Source organism: Geotrypetes seraphini, chromosome 16 (assembly GCF_902459505.1).
Source record: "Geotrypetes seraphini chromosome 16, aGeoSer1.1, whole genome shotgun sequence".
NCBI lineage: Eukaryota > Metazoa > Chordata > Amphibia > Gymnophiona > Dermophiidae > Geotrypetes > Geotrypetes seraphini.
Window position 1 is genome coordinate 22,666,942 of NC_047099.1, and position 21,191 is coordinate 22,688,132.

General features: G+C 45.9%; 1 protein-coding gene across 4 annotated transcripts in view; it reads left to right on the plus strand.

Moving 5' to 3' along the window:
* Positions 1 to 15,094: 15,094 nt before the first annotated feature.
* The window catches only part of LOC117350546 (beta-galactoside alpha-2,6-sialyltransferase 1-like), a 48,198-nt gene continuing 42,101 nt past the window's right edge, over positions 15,095 to 21,191 (plus strand). For all 4 annotated transcript variants that reach the window (XM_033924860.1, XM_033924862.1, XM_033924861.1 and 1 more), the window contains exon 1: positions 15,095 to 15,266. The gene's annotated coding sequence lies outside the window, so the exon portion shown is untranslated. The remainder of the gene's footprint in view (positions 15,267 to 21,191) is intronic.

Here is a 21,191-nt window from a genome sequence, read left to right on the forward strand (position 1 = left end):
ACCCGCCTTCTCGCCATATTGTGATCACTCCATTATTGAGGAACTCTCTCCGCTGGTGGATGCTCTCTTCCAATCTTTCCAGAGGTTTGCGGTTCCACAATCTTCCTCAGAAAGTTCTCACAACCGATTTGACCACTTACGCATGGGGAGCCCACGTCGATGGTCTCTGTACTCAAGGGCTGTGGACTTCCGCAGATTGTCGGTGTCACGTCAATCTGTTGGAACTCAGCGATTTTCAATGCTCTCAAGGCTTTTCATCATCTTCTTCATGACTAGGTGGTTCTTGTCCTGACCGACAATCAGGTGGCCATGTATTATGTCAACAAACAGGGAGGGACGGGGTCTCACCCCTTTGTCAGGAGGCTCTGCGGATGTGGCAGTGGGCAATTTCTACATTCAAGGTCAACAAAACTGTCTGGCGGACAATTTGAACCGTCTTCTGCAACCTCACGAATGGGTGCTCAATTCCCCCACTCTTCGTCAGGTGTTTGCTCAATGGGGGACCCCTCATATAGACCTTTTCGCGTCTCCCAGCAACTTCAAACTGCCTCGGTTTTGCTCCCGCATTTACTCGCCTCACCGTCTCGTGGCAGATGCTTTTCTTCTGGACTGGAGGAGTCGGTTTCTGTATGCCTTCCCTCCGTGTCCTCTGATTCTCAGGACTCTGATCAAACTAAAGTCAGAATGCGCCACCATGATTCTGATAGCTCCTCGGTGGCCCAGACAACCGTGGTACTCCCTTCTGCTTCAACTCAGTGTCAGGGAGCCTCTACTTCTGCCAGTTTTTCCTTCTCTGCTCACTCAGAGTCAAGGGTCTTTACTTCATCCCAACCTGCAGTCTCTGCACTTGACGGCTTGGTACCTGTCCACATAACAGACTCTTCTCAATTTTCTCAGTCTGTTCAAGATATTTTACTTGCTTCCAGAAAGCCGTCCATTCATCAATGTTACGGCCAGAAATGGACTAGGTTTTCGGCTTGGTGTTCCACACGTCAGCTGCAACCATTGTCTTCCTCCTTAGCATCCGTTCTGGACTATTTGCTTCACTTGTCACAATCTGGACTTCAATCTACATCTATTCGAGTCCATCTCAGTGCTTTTGCTGCTTTTCATCAGCCTCTGGAAGGGAAACCTCTCTCTGCACATCCCATGGTTTCCCGCTTTATGAAAGGACTTTTTAATCTTCATCCACCCCTTAAACCGCCTCCAGTGGTTTGGGATCTTAATGTTGTTTTGGCTCAACTGTTGAAATCTCCTTTTGAACCACTTGACAAAGCTTATCTCAAGTATCTTACTTGGAAAGCTGTATTCTTGATTGCCCTCACTTCTGCTCGACGAGTCAGTGAGCTGTAAGCGTTGGTTTCGGACCCACCTTTCACAGTTTTTCACCATGACAAGGTGGTCCTCCGTACTCATCCCAAATTCTTGCCTAAAGTGGTTTCAGAATTTCACATCAATCAATCTATTGTTCTACCAGTATTTTTTCCAGAGCCTCATTCTCACCAGGGAGAAGCGGCACTTCATACTTTGGACTGCAAACGTGCCTTGGCCTTCTACCTCCAACGCACGCAACCTCATAGAACATCTCCTCAACTTTTCATCTCTTTTGATCCGAATAAGTTGGGACGCGCTATCTCGAAGCGTACCATCTCCAACTGGATGGCTGCTTGCATCTCTTTCTGCTATGCTCAGGCTGGTCTTCCTCTGCAGGATCGAATGACGGGCCACAAAGTTCGAGCTATGGCGGTGTCTGTAGCTTTCCTCAGATCAACTCCTATTGAGGAAATCTGCAAGGCTGCCACTTGTTCCTCGGTTCATACTTTCACCTCTCATTACTGTCTGGATATTTTATCCTGGAGGGATGGCCGTTTTGGCCAATCTGTTTTGCAAAATCTTTTTTCTTAACCTGCCAACTTTCCCTCCATCCCCTTTTGCTTAGCTTGGAGGTCACCCATGTGTGAGAATATGCTGCCTGCTTGTCCTGGGATAAAGCATAGTTACTTACCGTAACAGTTATTATCCAGGTACAGCAGGCAGATATTCTCGCAACCCTCCCACCTCCCCTGGTTGGCTTCTTGGCTAGGTATCTGAACTGAGGATCCTCACAGGAGATGCGCCCCCTAGTTGGGCGGGAAGGCATGCGCGGTGAGCACTCGAAAGATCGCAAGTTTGCTTTCGAGGCTGTCCGCTGTGGGGCTCCGTTGGTAACGTCACCCATGTGTGAGAATATCTGCCTGCTATCCCTGGATAACAACTGTTACAGTAAGTGACTGTGCTGTATGTGCGTGTATGTGAACTTGTATGTGTGTGTATATCTACTATAATAAACCACTAAGCGCACATGCGCACTCTTACCTGTGTGTTTCGTTTTCTGTGATCTGTAGGTCCCTGGCCGGCAGGAGTGCGCATGCGCGTGTAGCTATGGCAGTGGCCAATTGACGGAGGCAGGAAACACGCCGCGATTCCCCCCTCCCGCCCTCACTCATCCACCACCAGAGAAACTTCGCTAGGGCTGGTCGCAGTGGACCGCAAGGCGGTCGTTGGGAAGTGGGTAGGTGCTTGCGGTGTTCGCATGCACAGAATTGGCGCTCGAGGGCGGGAAGATGGGAGATAGGCCTTAATGGCCTTTTGCAAGCATGCCGGTGTGGGGGGCAAACCAGCTCCAGCTCATCCGATGCAGCCAGAACGGTGGCCTGAGGGTGGCCGTCAGCAAGGTGTTTGGAGGAGGCAAGATGGTGAGAGGGAGAGAGATTCAGTGAGGGGACAGAAGGGGGAGGGAGAGAGAGGGACATGAAAGGGGTGCTGCTGGACAGAGGGAGCAGGGAAGAGGTGCTGGACAGGGGGGAGGTAAAAGGAAAGGAGAAGGTCTACTGCTGGACAGGGGGAGCAGTGAAAGGGTGCTTCTGGATAGGGGGGAGGTAAAACAGGGAGAAGGGCTTCTGCTGGATAGAGGGGAGCAGGGAAGAGGTGCTGCTGGATGGGGGGAAGGTAAAAGCAAGAGAGAAGCTGCTGCTGGACAGGGGGAGCAGTGAAGGGTTGCTGCTGGACAGGGGGGGGAAGTAAAAGGAAGTGAGAAGGGCTGCTGCTGGACAGGGGGAGCAGGCAAGGGGTGGTGGTGGACAGCCGAGGAAAAAGAGACAGAAAGAAAGAAAGATAAAAAGACAGAAAGCAGCCAAAGAGAGAAAGAAAGACAGATACACACATCTATTCTAGCATCCGTTAATGTAATGGGCTTAAAGACTAGTATGATTGTGGGTGTGCAATCTGTGTGTGTGTCAAGGTCCCAAGAGAGAGAGAGACTCCTGGTTTTCCTAGACATGAGGCGATGCAGAGCTCTGGGAAACAGATTGACACTGATGAGGGCAGAGTGAAGCGGAGTGGCTGAGAGAGTGGTAGCCTTGATAAAACCCTTTAAAGTTATATGGGTGAAACATGGAGGTGGATGTACCCCCACATGAAGTACCACCACACAGCTAAGTACTTTTAGTACATATTTATTCTAATACGTTAAAGTAAAAAGACAAAATGCAGATTTATGGGAGACGATCTGAAGCACTGTGAAAGAGATTTTGAGTGCCTGGTGGCCCTGCTGAGGATCGTGACGACAGATGTTGAACACATTAAGGTTATGAGGTGCAATACGAATGTGTCTAGTTAGAATACAGCACTTTCGTAGAGGTTTGAAAGATTTGCCACGGGTGAACAATGTGTGTTAATATTAACATATGGCGTTCAGAACCATACCAGGATTTCTAATTGCTTGAAATTAATCAAAGGACTGTAAAAAGCAAATACACAACACAAACAAAAGGTGAGCAAGGAATGAAGGACACTGTGGCAGGGGGTTGCAGTTCCTGTGGCAGGACACCACCAGAGGGCAAGCTGCTGCCATCATAGGGCACTAATTTATTTAATTTTTTATACCATTCTCCCAGGGGAGCTTAGAACGGTTTACATGAATTTATTCAGGTACTCAAGCATTTTTCCCTGTCCTGGTGAGCTCACAATCTATCTAACGTACCTGGGGCAATGGGGGGGATTAAGTGACTTGGCCAGGGTCACAAGGAGCAGCGGGGCTTTGAACCCACAACCCCAGGGTGCTGAGGCTGTAGCTTTAACCACTGCGCCACTCTAGAAATCAAAATGTAGTAGACGTGAGCCAAGTATAGGGCAATGAAGCCATTGTGACATCACTGCTGAGGTTGACTCTTAGGCATTGGTGGAATGAGGCATTATGATGTCACAATACCAGCTCTGCTTATCAGAGGCTGAAACTTTTCACACTATTTATTTATTCAATTTTCTATACTGTTCTCCCAGGAGAGCTGAGAACAGTTTACATGAGTTTATTCAGGTACTCAAGCATTTTTCCTTGTCTGACCCAGCAGTGGCAATTCTTATGTTCTTCTGTTACCCTTCTCTGTACTTTTCCTAATTCCGCTATATCTTTTTTAAATATATGCAGGGTCAGTGGTCAGGAGATGAAAAAAATCAACCCATATAATAGTCCCACTCTATCTACTCCTGCTAGTGCCATACCATATAAAGGAAAAGGAGGAAAAGCCTCAGAAATACGGGGGGGGGGGGGGTCTTACACATCTAAATATAATATACCCCTCAATTCAGTCATTGGCATTAAATCCTTCTTCCTACCTATCCTTCATTCAAAAAACTTGTATTCAAAACCAAGCCAGTCTTTTTTATTATTATTATTTTCATACATTTTAAAGTGCTCTTGCAAACCTTATCGAGATCAGCACTTGAGCTTAGAAGTTTGTCAAGCGAGAGTTACGAACGGCTGAGGAGTCGATTACATAAAATCCTGATGCAGGGGCTTTGAGAAATAGCCGCGTCGATTCAGATAAACAGTGCTCCAAAGCTTGCAGGAGGATAGAAGAGAAGCATTTGCACTGGACATAACAATTTGGGAACAGCGTGTCTATAAATACATTTATTCCATATACTATTTTTAATGAACTGACGGGGGAGGGAATTTTTTCCAGAGACTTTTTTTTATTTTTTTTCCGCTGACGATTTTGAATGTAATAGGCTGCTTGCGTGCCAAGGAAATATGAGAAGGTTAAAAAAAAAAAAAAAGAAGAAGACCGGTTTGTTTTGAATAAAAGTTTTTTGAGTGAGGGAAAAGTAAGAAGGAGGTTTTTATGTGGATGACTGAATAGGGAGGGGAATATTATATTTGGTGTGTAAGACCCCGTATTTCTGAGGCTTTTCCTCATTTTCCTTTTTATGGTTTCGCACTAGCAGCAGTACATACAGTGGGATTATTATATACGGGCTCTGTCTTTTTTTGACAGGTCGCTTCAGGCCACTTCACTGGCTCCCAGTCCATCTCTGCATCTCCTCAGTATCTCTCCTCTCTTGTTACTCCCTATACTCCCATCTGGGGAACTTCGCTCATCAGACAAGTCCCTCCTCTCTGTACCCTTCTCCTCTACCACCAACTCCCGTTTCCATCCCTTCGACCTTGCAGCGGCGCATGCTTGGAACAACCTGCCTGGCTCGCTAGGTCAAGCTCCATTTCTGGCGGTATTCACAGACAAGACTAGGCTCCCTTTACAAAGCCGCACTAAACCGCTACTGCCTCCTCTTGAGCAGGCCAGCGCGGGGGGTCAGCGCGTGATGAAAAGTCGCGCGCGTTAAACCCGCTAGCGCGGCTTCGTACAAGGAGCCCTATAAGTCCACTTAGTTGAAGCTGCGTTTAAACACTGGCCCAACCCACATTCCCTTAATAGCCCCCTACCACCTTTTAGCCCCCCTCTGCGTGTCTGCATAATTAGATTGTAAGCTCTTCTGAGCAGGGACTGTCTCTTGCATCGGCAATGTACAGCGCTATATAAATAATAAAGTGTAGTTGTCATGTGATAACCAGAACTGCACACAGTATTCAAAGTGCGACCGCACGATGGAGTGATATAAAGGCATTATAATATTTGGAGTTTTGCTCTCCATTGCCCTCCATAAACGGGGACTATGAAGGTTCTTTTATCCTCTCGTTCTATAAACATGCACACTAATTTTCTCACTTGGCACACAAACCCCCCCCTCTTCTACAAAACCGCGCTAGTGGTTTTTAGCGCAGAAAGCCGCGCTGAATGGCCCGCGCTGCTCCCGACGCTCATAGGAACTCAATGAGCGTCGGGAGCAGCGCGGCTCTCTGCGCTAAAAAAACGCTAGCGTGGTTTCATGGAAGAGGGGGAGGAAATGTGCATGCAGATTACAGACTAGTGACAGTCATGTGCGTGAGTTAAGGGCAAATTAGATTTTACATGGCACTAACAGCCAATAATAAGTGATAATTGCGTTAATTAGCGCATTTAGTTGCTGTTCTAGAAACCTAGGGCTAGATTCACTAAGGGCACGGATCGGATCCGATCTGTGAGGGATCCGATCTGATTCGTGGCCCGGGGGCTGGTTCACCAATCGCCCTCATGCAAACGAGGGCGATCGGAATCACGCCCTCATCTGACTGAATCGGATCGCTGAACAGCGATCCTTGAGCATGTGCAGATCATCTATAGATGGTCTGCGCATGCGCTGGCCCTCCGTGCCCGGCAGAACAGGAAATGTCTTTTTTTTTCTTCCCAAGCCCATGGTTTTAACCCGCTTTAAGCCCGCAGGTTAAAACCACAGACTTGCACTGCGGGGAAGGGCAAGACAGTCGGGGCGGCAGGAGAGATTCAGGGCAAGAGCAGGGTGGAGAGTCGGGGCAGCAGGAGAGATTGGGGCGAGAGCAGGAGATGGGGCAGACAGGAGATCAGGGTTGAGAGTAGGAGATCGGGGCAGGCGGCAGGAGATCGGGGCAGGCAGCAAGAGATCGGGGCAGGCAGGAGATCGGGGCTGAGAGCAGGAGATCGGGGTAAGCAGGAGATCAGTGCAGGCAGCAGGAGATCGGGGCTGAGAGCAGAAAAACAGGGCAGAGAGCAGAGCGGCAGAAGGCAGGGCAGTCAGAAAATACCTTAGCGACTGGTCCTCAGCAGTTGCATATTTTTGGATCGGTCAGTCCAGTCAGTGTCACTCTTTTTTTTTTTTTTTTTTTTTACTCGCTTCCTGCCTGCATTTAAATGCCATTCCCCCTCATTTGCATGCGTGGATCGGAGGCTGATCAGGACAGAGGTTAGTGAATCGGGTCAGAGGGAAATCGGGTCGCAAAGGGGTCGCTAAGTGGTCAGAAGTTGATCGGTGGGCTTAGTGAATCTCCCCCCCTTACGCCCCCCTCCACTCTCCTATCTCCTCCCCAAAACTCCAATATAACCCTCTCTTACTCTCTCCACCAACAAATTGTATCTAAACGCATATAACTTTCCTTAAACTAAACTACTGTATTTCCCCCTTCTCTCTTTCTGCTATACTCTCCCTGTATTTAATTCACTCCAAAATCTATAAATCCAATTACTAAACCTGTTGTATTACTTATATGTCTATTTACTCTCCACTGTGTATGTTCATTTGTAGACCGTTCTGAGCTACTGGGAGGACGGGATAGAAATCCAAATAAATAAATAAAATAAATAAATAAATAAATAATTATATATACTACTACTACTATTCATTCAGTCATGTCCGACCCTTAGATAATCTGTAGGCCAGTCTTCACCATGTTTCCCTTTTTGCCACAGCTTCTTTCAATTGCTTGATGTTCATTCCCATGTCATTCTTGATAGTATCCAGCCAACGAGCCTTTGGTTTCCCCTGCTTCCTTTTACCACTGACCATTCCAAGTAGCACCTCTTTTTCTAGTGAATTCACCTTCATTACATATCCAGAATAGATCAGTTTCAGTCTGGTAATCTTGCCTTCCAGTTGTAACTCTGGGTTTATATGATCAAGAATATCTTTGTTGGTGATCCTAGCAGTCCATGGGATTTGTAGAAGTCTTCTCCAGCACCTCAGCTTGAGGGCATCGATTTTTCTTCTATCTGCTTTCATGAGTGTCCATGTCTCGCAGCCATGTGTTGCGATTGGTGACTGAGATATCCTTGCACTTCCATATTTGGTCCATGCTCACCATGGCTACACCCCCTAGTGCTAATCAACGCTTGATTTCTGCTATCGAACCGCCACTGTGATCAATGAGGGACCCAAGGAAAACAAAGCTATCAACCACTTCTATTTCTTCATTGTTGATCTTTATGTGGACTTTCTTGTCAGTAGTCATGATTTTGGTCTTCTTGATGTTCAGGTAAAGTCCCATCTTCTCGCTTTCTTCTTTCAGCTTCAGGATCAACTTCTTCAGGCCCTTCTCATTCTCTGCCAGCAGGGTAGTATCATCTAGGTATCTCAGATTGCTGATGGTTCTTCCGCCTATTTATACCCCAACCTTTGAATCATCTAAGTCCAGCTTCCTCTTGATTACTTGATTACTAGAAGTTGAAAAGAAAAGGAGAGAGGATGCACCCTTGTCTTGTACCCTTTTTGATCTTGAACCATTCTGTATCTCCATACCTGGTTCACACTATAGCTTCTTGATCATAGTACAGTGATCTGATTAACCTGATCAGGTGTGCTGGCACTCCTACCTCACTCAGTGCTTTCTAAAGCTTGTCAAAAGTCTTGGTATAATCAATGGAGTGCAGGTAGAGCTTCTTCAGGTACTCCCTTGCTTTTTCTATGATCCACCTCAAATTTGTGATGTGATCACAGTTCCCTCTGCCCTTATGGAATCCAGCTTGGGCATCAGGACGCTCTCGATCAAGGATGTTGCCCAAGCGCCTTTGAATGATCTTTAGAAGCACCTTGCAGGCGTGGGGGATCAGGGCGATTGTTCTATAGTTGGTACAGTTAGCAGTGGGATAAAAACTGATCTTTTCCAGTCTTTTGGCCCTGTGGAGGTCCTCCAGATCTTCTGGCATAGTGCTATTAGTGTGGCTCTTGGGACTGGTTTGAGCAGCACTGCAGGGATTCCATCAATGCCAGGAGCTTTGTTATTTGGCAGCTGCCTCAGCGCCCAATCCACTTCACTTTCCAATAGGTCTGGTTCTGCTTCCTCTTGACCCTCAACCTCTTCCAGGTAATCAGTGCTGTGGCCGATGTATAATTCCTCTGTGTATTCTTTCCATCTCTGCTTGATATCCTGCTGGTCGCTAATTTCATTCCCATCACTTAGGAGCCAAGTAGCGCAGCGCTAAGCGTGATTCTGTATAAGTTAGGTACAATTTATAGAATCATGCTTAACGCTGCTTAAGTGGCCTTAGGCATAGCTAGGCATCCTAACTTTTAGGAATACCGCATTTATGCCAGGATTTTCTTGGCCTAAATGTGGGCACCCGTTAGGTACCTTCTAGCTCTTGTCCAAAACAGGCACCTACATACAAAACACGCCCACAATCCTCTCCCTAACCATGCCTGCTTTGAGATAGGCGTCTACCTCAAAGTAGATAAATGGTAGGTGCCCAACATCCAATTAAATGCAAATTTAGGGCAATTAAGAGGTGCTGACTATCAATTTAAGTCTATTAAACAATTAAGTTAGGCATTTACATAGGCTAGGCGCAGCTTATCTTTAGGTGCCATTTATAGAATTCCCTAGTTAGCATGTTTACAAGTTTATTTGATATACCACTTAATAAATTATCTAAGCGGTGTACAAAAATATAAAATTTAAAAAAAAATTCCAGGATATAACATATTAAGACATAGACAAAGATGGAACATTCAAACACATGTGGAAAGGGTGTGTGTGTGTGTGTGTATGTACAAGAAATAGTAAGTACAATAAGAGGGGGTGTCCTCGTCATTTGATGCTCTAGGTTAGAGTTCTAGGTATTACAAATCGTAACCGCCTTTAAATAGGAACATTTTTAAACTATATTTGAATTTGTAGAAGCTACTGCAAGGAGCATCCATGTGGGAGGGGCATGGGTGGGTCATGGGTGTGTCCAGCACTGATGTGCTAAGATTCTAGAATACTGTCAATCACATGCACAACTGCAACATTTAGAGCAGTCATTAAAACCTCAGCCATTCTTTATTTTTGTCAACTTTCATCTGGGGTGAGGGATTTAATTTGGGGGGAAAGGTGAGGGGGGATAGGGGGATGGAATTAAGGGGGGTGTAGATAAGATTGGATTGATTCATATAGAAATTTAATTTGAAGGAATGATATAAACTTATATGAAATATTATTATTGTGATTTTTATTCTATTGAATGTATTTTTGTATTATCTTATTGTACTGATTATTTGATTCTTTCAATAAAAATTGTTATAAATTAAAACCTCAGCCGTTGACATGGCGTAAGCAACCACGCCTAGGCGTGAAAATGCCAACTTATGCAGCCCGCTGGCTAGCTGTGAGCAAGCGCTCTGCCTTTAAGGCCCTGGTAATGGCACATAGAAGATTCCACCACGATGGGATAGTGGCTAAGATGGCGGCACTTACAGGGAGCTTGTAAGATCGCTCTCGGGACTGCCGATTTTGCCACTTAATTTTGATATGCTGTACAAACAGAAAGGAACTGCGTGGGTGCCTGCCTCCTCGACGCTTTTGCAGCTAACACGGCAGCTCCCGATTGAGCATTTTCTCCCTGTGGTCAGCATACGAACAGGTGAAATGAGCCCAACTGCGAGAGAGGTAGGAGAAGGACCTCTCTCATTGGGGCATAAGATCTCATTGTCGCCACGACTTCCAGATGTGCCTCACTGTCCGGCTGAAGCTGCTGCCAGAAAACCCCACAGAGGAGGAAAGCTCGGATGAGCGTCTACTGAGGGATACTATCTTAGAAGTGTCGGCCCCTATTAGAGAGGTGACATTGGAGGAAGGTGCTCCAGAGGCTAGACGCAGCAACCCAGAGAGCATCGAAGGAGGTATAGGCTCTGGGGGGTAAAAATGGATGAAGTTTCAAAACATCTAGAGCAATACTCAAACGTGCCATTACACCCCTCCCAAAGAAAACTACTGTGTTTCAGGGTACTGACACAGCACTTCCAATACTGAGTCCTACTATTTGGACTCTCCTTGGCACCACATAAGAACATAAGAATTGTCGCTGCTGGGTCAGACCAGTGGTCCATCACGCCCAGCAGTCCGCTCCCGTGGTGGCCCCTAGGTCAAAGACCAGTGCCCTAACTGAGACCAGCCCTACCTGTGTACGATCCGGTTCAGCAGGAACTTGTCTAACTTTGTCTTGAATCCCTGGAGGAAGTGTTCCCCTATAACAGCCTCCGGAAGACGTTCCAGTTTTCCACCACTCTGGGTGAAGAAGAACTTCCTTTCGTTTGTACGGAATCTATCTCCTTTTAACTTTAGAGAGTGCCCTCTCGTTCTCTCCACCTTGGAGAGGGTGAATAACCTGTCTTTGTCTACTAAGTCTATTCCCTTCATTATCTTGAATGTTTCGATCATGTCCCCTCTCAGTCTCCTCTTTTCAAAGGAGAAGAGGCCCAGTTTCTCTAGCCTTTCATTGTATGGCAACTCTTCCAGCCCCTTAACCATTTTAGTCGCTCTTCTCTGAACCCTTTCGAGTAGTACTATGTTCTTTTTCATGTTCGGTGACCAGTGTTGTTCTGAAGCTTATGTTGATTTCTAAAATTAATAAAACAATATCACTCACTGAGCTGTTGCTGTCTCATTCTCACCAGCGTCCTATTCTCAAAGTGGCATTTCAATTTTCTTATAGGGAGAAGAGCCAATCAAAGCCTGCCATGTCATCTCTAAGGGAAATGTTGGCCTCTCCTCATTGGCTGACTAGCTCAGCTGTTGCATTCTCGGGTTACTTCATTGGAGAAGTGGTAAATTTGAAAATCCAAATCAAACTGCAAGAGAACTCATCATTAGTAATAGTAGTACCAATCTATGCTCATTTTTAATCCCTTCGGGGTTACTGATTCCAACTCATAAATCCAGCATTGTTCTTTACGCTGAAGGCATAACTGTCTATTACCTCCTCGGGTATTTTGCTCTATGTGATCTAATACATAGCATTTTAAATGGAAAAAGTCAGGGAAGATTTTTTTGAGCCGATAATGTGGGTGGAGGTGGTTTGAGCATTGCGCTCTACCAGAAAAAACTTGAGTGTTTTTCTTCCATCAGAATTGACCCTCAGCTACATAAGTGGAGTATTTTATATATTTTGGTATTTATTGACCCACTTTCACCAATTTGATATTTATCGAAGTTGAAATAAAATTTAAGAGGAAGGTAAGAAGGGGAGGGGGATAAAAGCGAGGGAGGAGAAGTCAGCTTCTTAAAAGCGGTTCTTTTTCATTGTTAATCTTAGCAGGAGAGGGATCCTATCTCGTGTTTTGATATGCTTCCTGAAATAAGAAGGTTTTGAGTTTGCTTTTAAATTTGTTGAGGGATTCTTCAAGGTAGATATCTGATGGCAGAGCATTCCAGAGAGCAGTGGCTGTAGCGGAGAAGATGGTGTTACGTGTATAGAAAAGTTCCTTGATTGGGGGAACAGTCAACAAATTTTGGTTAGTAGATCTTAGGGCTCGTGAGGTTGTTTAAGGCAGTAAAGACCTTCCTTTTCCGCTAACGATGCTGAGCGGACAGACTCCTTTTGTAGGCTACTGCCTATAACCTCACATCCTTATATAGATCACTGGTCCTTTGCAGACTACTGTCTGTAACTTCATTTCCTGTGAATGTCTTATTGTAACCCGTTCTGAGCTTTTGGGAGGACGGGATAAAAATTGAAATAAATAAATATGCAAGCATTCTGTAATGGAAATTAACCCTATAATGGCCAATGTAGACTTTATGCTTAACAGGGCATCCTAGCAATGCCTAATTGCTCCTGGTCACTCCCATAATAACCTCAAATGGAAATATGACCTCTAGCAGTAATCACGCAAGACTGCCACTAGGGGTGCCATTTTGAGGTTGGTGCCAAAGTGGCCAAGGGCAATTGGGCATTGTTCCTGGTTGATACCCCTGGACCCCACCGGCAGTGTTCACATCCAAGCTAAAGGCCCACTTTTTGGAAACTGCTTTCAACTCTTAACTCCCACTCACTGCTGTCAGATACCCACTATAATCTCCCCAACCCTGAAATGTCCTGTCTAAATGAGATTGTAATCTCTTCTGAGCAGGGACTGTCTATTGTGTGTTAGAATGTACAGCGCTGCATACGCCTTTCAGACCTATAGAAATAATAAATAGTAGTAAATAGTAATCCTAGCATTTACATTTCAATGACCATTTCAGAAGCACCCTCTCAGCAGCACTATTTGGCCATGAAATGGATTAGACAGGCCTAACCCTGAAGATTTAAAGAGAGGTACAGCACCAGGAAAACAGCTTGTACCACTGAGTATCCAATTAAAGTGAATCACCAGAACTTAAAGCACTATAGATGCTGACAAGGCTGGCTGAGTATTAGGTCCGTAAAGAAAGATTCCAGAACCTGTTTTACCTGGGTAAATGGGCCATTCGAAAATCCATTGCTCCCTGCACTTATGCACGGAGGGGGGGGGGGGGTTTGTGTGTGTTTATGGAGCTATTAGGATCTATTGCTTTTGCTTAGGCTACAGCTGCTCTTTGCTGCCCCGAGGAAACTTCTGCCCTAGGCAATTGCCTAGTTTGTCTGACGGCCTTGCGTTTTCTGGGATTATCATGCAGTATTTTCAGCCCCTAGCATTTCTCCTTTCATCTTGCCTTTTCCTAACTGTGCTTTGGTTTTAGGAACTCTGAGCGCCACCCCCCCCCCCCTCTTCCCCCTAGGGCAGCAGCTTCTGGGGAGCAGCAGAAGAGCAGCTGCAGTCATAGCAAAACAATCGCTCCTGACACCCAAACCATTAACACATATTTTTTACCTGCAACAAGGATGGACAATTTTCAAATACCCCATTAACCTTGATAAATGGATTCTAGAAACTCACCTCATTAGGGTATGAAATAGTGTTTAATAATTCAGAGGACAAATTTTTCCCCGTCCCTGCAGGAACTCAATTTCCCCATTCTGTCCCTGCGAGTTTTGTCGCTGTTGCTGTCCCATTCTTGTAAACTCTGCCTTAATTTATGATTTTAAAGTGTTTGAGGCTTGCGCAGATGAGGACCAATGCTTAGGCATTGGTGGAATGAGGCATTATGACATCACAATCTGAGCTCTAGAATGTGGCTACTTATGATTTTAAAGGGTTTGAGGCTTGTGAGATGAGGACGGAGCTTAGGCATTGATGGAATGAGGCATTATGACATCACAATCTGAGCTCTAGAACAGTGTTCTTCAACCACCGGTCCATGGACCAGTGCTGGTCCACAGAAATTTCCTGCCGGTCCACCATCAGGCCAAAACAATGTTCTTCAACCGCCGGTCCACAGTGCAATCAAGGTGGCATTATCTTCGAGCCAGCTCTCTCTTCCTAACTGATTCAGTGCACAAAGCCATGGGCAGTGGCTCCTACGGGCATCCTGCGCCTGAACCGGAAGCCTTCTCTCTGACGTTGCAACGTCAGAGGGAAGGCTTCCAGATGAGGCACGGGACGTGCAAGGTGCAATTAGTACTATTATGAGGGTGGGGTCTGGGGTGGAGATTGGATAGAGATGGACGGGGTCTGGCCCACGACTTAGCCCAGTGTTCTTCAACCGCCGGTCCATGGACCGATGCCGGTCCACAGAATAATTCTTTTATTTCTGCTGGTCCATAGGTGGGAAAAGGTTGAAAAACACTGCTCCAGAATGTTGCTGCTTAGGATTTTAAAGTGTTTAAGGCTTGCAAGACAGAGCTTGCAGGAATGGGGCAGAGACAGGAAAAGAACTCACGGGGACAGGACGAGAAAATGAGTTCCCGCGGGGGAACAGGGGAAAATTGTCCCCTTGTCATTCTCTAGCTCAGAGTTGATGTCCCCTTATGGATTTTTTAACATTGTACTGGAAGATTGTAGTGTTTGGTTGATCCTGATTGTTCAGTTTAATTATCAGATTCTGGGGAGGTGGGGAGAGGGCTTGAGAGCAAAGCGAAGGGGGTGCAAAGCTAAAGATTACTTAGGGTGTCTTTGCATGGGCACCGTACCTCCCTCCTGCTGTGTGTTTATATACTCCCACTAGGCATTCCTCCAGCTGTGTCATGTGATCTTCCAGCTAAAGCTCTCCAAAGCTTCAGTGTTTGTGTCTCTCTTTCCTATGCTCTGCACATCTTCAGCTCCTCAGGTCTCTCCCCGCCCTCCATTCTCTCTGGTCCAGTCTTTGCTCCACCCTCCCAGAGGCTGGCTGCACTGCAGCTGCACACATCTGGAGCAGGTCACCCTCCCAGAAAGAGCAAGGGCAGCAGACGGACGATGGAGATGAGAATCCAGAGGATGCCGTGAGTATCTTGTCCGTGAGTCCTAGACCTTCTTATCCCCTGGCGGATTTCTCTTCACAGACATATGCTGGTGCTAATGTTGGGAAAGGAGCTTCGATGAATGTCCCCCCCCCCACCCTCCTGCAGACGCCCATGCTAAGGTGATGCGCAGGTGGAGCAGGAGGTATGGGCAGAGGGACAGGGAGTATATAGAGAAGAGATGAAGTGGGGGGGGGGGGGAGTTCCTGCCTAGGCTGGGGAGTGCTTGCATACAGGAGGTGAGGAGAGCAGTGTCTGTGCATAGGGAACAAGCAGGAATTGTGTGACTAGGAGATGAGTGGAATGTGTGTATTGTACATATGAAAGGGGGAGGGTAAAAGGAGAGAGTTTTTGGGGGGGCACCCTTGAATTCTCCTCCATTATCAGAGCCTGCAAGTGGTCTGGGAACAGTGCAGGGGCCCTGATAAGGTTGTGCTAGATATAGACAGACCTGGCACACTTGGTGCCTCTCAGGGAATCTCTCTGACAGCTGTACCGTATATGTGTATATCTTCTCCTCTGTCTTTTACTCTTCTGATCTTTCTTCTTCTCTAATTCCCAGTCCCGGTGTCTTTGCTGTTCTCCCTCCTCTGTCTGTGCCTCTTTCATCATTCTGTCTCCATCTCTCCTACTTTTAATCTTTTATCTCTGTCTCTCTCCCTCCCTTTTTTTTCCCCTTCCCCTTCTCTATTCTTGTCTTTCACACTCTCTCCTGCCCTCTCTCTTTAGCATCTGCACTGACTGCAGCATTCAAGATATCTAGCCCTATTTGGTATCGTCAGCTTTGGCGTTAGGGGAGGATGATGCAATTGTAGGGAAGCTGGCATGCTTTATAGAGGTAATAGCGTTTTTGGACTCAGAGCAGAGCAGGGCAGGGACAACATCAGACCAAGATTCCCAGAGGACAGAGGGATGGTGCAGTGAGAAGCTTCAGCTTTTCACCTTTACATCTTTACACCTTTGTTTCAGAGCCTTCATTGGCTCCCGGTTTATTTTAGAATTCAATTTAAATGCGCTTGTATTTCTTTTTAAAATTCTACATAGAAACATAGAATGTGACGGCAGAAAAGGGTCCTCAGCCCAACAAGTCTGCCCACTTAAATAATCCTCCCCCCTAAGTTCTTCTTTGAAATGAACCCACGTGTTGATCCCGTTTGTTCTTAAAGTCAGTCACGTTATTGGCCTCAACTACCTGAAGTGGAAGATCATTCCAACGGTCAACCACCCTTTCGGTGAAGAAGTAATTCCTAGTGTCACTATGGAATTTCCCGCCCCTGATTTTTAGCGGATGCCCTCTTGTCGCCGTAGGGCCCGTAAGGAAGAAGATGTCTTCTTCCACCTCAATACGGCCAGTAATATATTTGAACGTCTCTATCATGTCACCCCTCTCTCTGCATTCCTCGAGAGAGTAAAGGTGCAACTTACCTAGTCGTTCTTCATAAGGGACATCCTTGAGTCCTGAGACCATCTTGGTGGCCAATCGCTGAACCGATTCCATTCTTAGCACATCCTTCCGATAGTGTGGCCTCCAAAATTATACACAGTACTCCAGATGTGGTCTCACCATAGAACCTGTACAGCGGCATTACCACCTCGAGCTTTCGGCTGACAAAGCTTCTCCAAATGCAACCCAGATGAGGCTTTCTCTACTTGATTGGCTGCCTTCGTATCTTCACTAATGATTACTCCCAGGTCCCCTTCTGCCACAGTTCTGGTTAAGGTCTCACCATTCAGAGTGTAGGTTCTGCATGGGTTTCTGCTACCAAGGTGCATAACCTTACACTTCTTGGCATTAAAACTCAGCTGCCAAATAGTAGACCAGTGCTCCAGAGAAAGTATGTCCTGTGTCATAGCGTCGGGCATGATATCACCGCCCCCTATGTTGCATAATTTAGCATCATCGGCAAATAATGCAATTTTACCCCAAGTCCCTGAGGCAGATCTTGTATGAAGATATTAAATAGGATTGGACCCAGGACCGAGCCCTGCGGTACTCCACTGTGCACTTCCGACTTTTCAGGGGGAGTACCGTTAACCACCATCCTCTGATGTCTGCCACTGAGCCAGTCCTTAACCCATGCAGTTAATATTTCTCCTAGCCCTAACGAACTCATCTTGTTCAAAGGTCTGCAATGTGGGATGCTATCAAAGACCTTGCTGAAGTCCAGATACAACACATCTAGGGTCTCTCCTTTGTCTAGTTCTTTTGTTACCCAGTCAAAGAAGCTGATCAAGTTGGATTGGCAGGATCTCCCCTCTGTAAATCCATACTGGTGTGGATCCCTCAGTCTCTCATCGTCCAGAACCATGTCTAATTTGTGTTTAATCAATGTTTCCATAAGCTTGCACACTATTGACGTGAGACTAACCGGTCTGTAATTTGCAATCTCTAGCCTGCATCCCTTTTTGTGGAGTGGAATGACGTTAGCTGTTTTCCAGTCTAATGGAACTTTTCCCGTGCTCAGAGAAAGATTGAAGAGCGCGGCTAATGGCTCTACCAGGACATCTCTCAATTCCCTAAGCACTCTGGGGTGCAAATTATCTGGTCCCATGGCTTTATACACTTTGAGCCTTGACAATTCTTGGTAGATGCTGCTGGTGGGAAATTCAAAATTCCTGAACGGGTCTTCTGAGCTCTCTCTTGTTTGCAGCTGTGGGCCGGATCCTGGTGCCTCACAGGTAAATACTGAGCAGAAGTATTTGTTCAGTAGTTCGGCTTTATCTGCAAAGCTGCCGTCGGGTTTCCTTAGGCGCACTATCCTGTCTGTATTCCTCTTTCTATCACTAACATACCTGAAAAAGGATTTATCCCCTTTTTTAATATTCCTAGCTAAATCTTTTTCCATCCTGAGTTTGGCGTATCTGACTGCTGTTTTAACAGATCTAGATTTTTCTAGATAAGCTTCTTTGTCTTCTGGTCGTTGTGATCGTTTGTAGGATAAAAATGCTCTTTTCTTCTGTTTTATGAGTTCTGAGATCTCCGCAGAGAGCCATTGGGGTTTGTTATTTTTCCGCCGTTTACTCACGGTCCTTATAAAGAGGTTGGTTGCTTCCTGTAGGGTAGATTTCAGAGCTGACCACATGACCTCCACATTATCTGTTGTGTCTTGGGTTTGCAGCACCTTACAGACAAAATTTCCCATGCTCTTGAAGTCAGTGCCCTTTAATCCTCTTATTCCTTTATTTTGGAACTAGTATTTTAGCCCGTTACATTAACGGGTGTTAGAATATATGTCTGTCTGTCTTTCTTTCTGTGTCTCTCTCCCTCCCGTTGTCTTTCTTTCTGTCTGTCTCTCTCCCTGGCTCCCTTTGTCTGTCTGTCTTTCTATGTCTCTCTCTGCCCCCATGCCTTTCTTCTTTTCTTTCTGTCTCCCTTCCTCTCGCTGTCTGGCTTTCTTTCTATCTATCTGTCTCTCTTCCCCCCCCCCCCCCACTTCCCTGTGCAACAGCCACAGCAGCATTCCCTCCCCCTCCATGTCCCTGTGCAGCAGCATTCCCTCCCCCTCCACTACTTCCCTGTACAGCAGCATTTAGATCCCCCCCTTCCCTGTGCAGCAGCCAAAGCAGCAGCAGCATTCCCTCCCACCCCACCCCATTTTCCTGTGCAGTAGCAGCATTTCCCTTACTCCCCCCTTCCCTTCCCTCGGTCTTGCCTGCTCCCTTAGTCCCTTGCCGCCCCCACCCTTCCCTTCCCGCAGTCCGACAAACCTGCCGATTCCAGCAGCATGTGCAGCACTCTACACACGCTGCTTCAGGGCCTTTTACTGCCCTGATTTACTCTGGCACTTCCCTGATGACATCATCAGAGACGCGGCAGAGCAAATCAGGGCAGTAAAAGGCCCCGAAGCAGCGTGTGTAGAGTGCTGCACACGCTGTTGGAATCAGCTGGTTTGGAGTCGGGACCGCGGCATTCCTTTGCGGCTGGAGTGTTTTGGGTTTCCCTTCCCGCCCCGCGAGGTGTCGCCGCGGCTCCTCTCGATCCCGCCAGCGTTGGAAGCCTTCTCCGATGCTGGTGCGGCTGGTGAGAGGAGCCGACACGGAGAGAAGGTAGTCCAGCACTGGCGTCCAGTCCTGCCGGCAAGTGGTAGGTGCTGGGAAGTAAGGCTGGGGACTCGCGCATGCACACTCCTGCGGCCTCAGACCTACGGATCATGAATGCATGCAGATAGGAGTGCGCATGCGTGAGGTAGGCTTTTATTATATAGGATGTTTACCGATTCTCCTTTGCAAGAGGTATCCAACAATTTAAACTCTCCCTTCCTTCTAAAAAAGGGATTAAAGGAGTCAAGATCTTCAATCAATTTTTGGTCTTTAAATTCTCTCAATTCTGGAATGATCTCCCCTTTTTTTTAAGGACTTCCAGTTCGTTTCAATCTTTTTCATAAATCTTTAAAAATTACTCTATTTGCCAAACATTTTGAAAACTAATTCTGCTATTATCTTCTATTTATCATTTGTAAATCATTCCTTGTTTATTTAATTGCTGTAAACCGAATCGAGCCTTTATAGAATGATGACTCGGTATACAAAGTTAAGCTTTAGTTTAGTTTAGTTTAAGATCTCACAACCTCGGTGAGGCAGCCACCTGCCACCAGCTGTCTGGTATCAACCACAGACCTCATGCCTTTGAGGATGGAAGGGGAGAAGAGAAAGACCTATGCAGGTATGAACAGGTGAAGATTTGAAGTCCTTTATGACACTAGAGGTGAAGACAGACCCCCTGAAATCCTCAGAATAATAGAAATAGGCCTAAGATGGCTGAGCTGAAAAGACTGAGAATACTTTCTGACTAAAAGCTGACAGTTTTTACACAACCTATTCTTGCTTTCCTGAGAAAAGCAAGCCATGCAAAAAGTAATCCTGAAATAGCAAGTCAAATTAAACTTATCCTTCCACCCAAAAACTAACATGATTATCTGTTAAAAGTTTCATAAAATAGATAAGTGAAACCAAGAGGATTAACGTATGCCTTTAACCAAGAATATAAAAATGGCTCTTTTAGGTGTGGACCCCTTGCTCAAAATTGATGATCTTGGTATATTGAAATGACATTTGAGGGGAAGTAGAGTAGTTCTAATGAATAGGGCGTGATGCACAGTATGTCTCAAAAACAAGTAAAAATATTGACCAATTAGTAAACTAATAAGTGTAATGACGTGTGTAAGTAACCAATAAAAACGAATAATGTAATGTATACCAATGGGGCCTTAAGCTACCAAAATTGTATATAAGATAGCCTTTTTGTTTATGTAGGCAGAACAGATTTGAGGTCCTCAGGCCGGCATGGTGTACCAGTATATGCTCTGTTACTCTATATGCTGAAAGGTTTATTCTTGTAAGCTGTTACTGATTTATTAATAAAAATTATATTACTTATACCAGCATACACCACTCACAAACTAAAATTATCCTTTCCTTCACTTAAAGGCATTTCCCGTGCAGGAAAACTAGGGACCTCCCTCCCCTTCAGATTCACTGAGCTCTGGAACAACCTTACCTCCCCCCTCCGGATCCTGAGCTCTCTCCAACTCTTCCGCAAACATCTGAAAACCTGGCTTTTTTCAAAAATGTAATACCTACCCCATCTTTGGCATCCTAAGCCCCCCAAATATCCTTCTCACTATACCCTTTAACCTCATTGGAGTTTCTTTCTCTCTCAACTCTTGTAAACCGTGCCGAGCTCTACAATTGTGGAAATGATGTGGTATATAAACCTAAGGTTTAGTTTAGTTTAGTCGTGAGGTCAGTTATTGAGGGCCCCGAACAGGGGGCTTCTCACTTTGGGGTGTCCAGTGTAAGAAAGAGAGAAGAGATACTTCTATTGCTGGTCTTGATCATTAACACATGTTATGTTTTATGATTTAGACCTTTTGGTTTATGTATTTAGACCTTTGGTTTATATATGAT